The following is a 779-nucleotide window of genomic DNA, read 5'->3' as shown; positions in this document are numbered from 1 at the left end:
TACAGCCTAACGCAGCGCATACACACACACTCACAATGTGTTATTCGTGTGAGTCAGGTGCAATAAATCCCTACTTCTGTCAGAAAAAACCCATGCTCAATTAATGGGCTCGTACCCTCCCACTTCATATTAGAAAATTGCATCATATTTCAGCCATCACCATTGTCTCCAGGTGTTTAAAACGAAACACTCTTAATGCAACAAAGCTTTCAGCAAGGAAGGATGCACGCAAGAAGATGCACTAGAATTTATAGACAGTAAACTAGTTTTTTAATCGTGAAGCGGGCAATCATTGCAAGGAATGTCCTGTGCACATCTCCCCAAACGATAGACAGAAAAGTACAGTCGACTAATACCAAAAAGCATTGATCTGGCGTTTCAGTGTTCTTTCCCTTAGGGGTCGTGCCCGTTTCTAACGAATACCTGCCCCAAAGAAGTCGCGGATGTTGTGCATGTCAGCAAACTATCCGGAGTGGCCTAAACTGTCGCCTCTAACTTTATTTGGTTTGCCTACCAACATGAAAGCGGGGAATAAACCGAAAGCCCAGAGACAGGGTATCAGAGCTCACGAGATAAAGGGAGCTATCAGCAGGGAAAGTTTACACAGAGAAGGCTCCCAAAGAAGCCGGGGTTAGTGTGTTTTAAGGACTAGGGCTGGATTACACGGGCTGGGGTGGGGGTATTAGGAGGAAATCCCTTTCACTGATCCCCGGCCCCATGCGCGGAGCTGCCCTCCTCCCTCCTGCGGCCGGCAAGGTGGGCTGCGCCTTCGCGCCCCT

The sequence above is a fragment of the Geospiza fortis genome, unplaced genomic scaffold (assembly GCF_000277835.1).
Source record: "Geospiza fortis unplaced genomic scaffold, GeoFor_1.0 scaffold104, whole genome shotgun sequence".
Taxonomy (NCBI): domain Eukaryota; kingdom Metazoa; phylum Chordata; class Aves; order Passeriformes; family Thraupidae; genus Geospiza; species Geospiza fortis.
The sequence above is the reverse complement of the archived record's forward strand: the minus strand, read 5'-3'. Positions refer to the sequence as shown.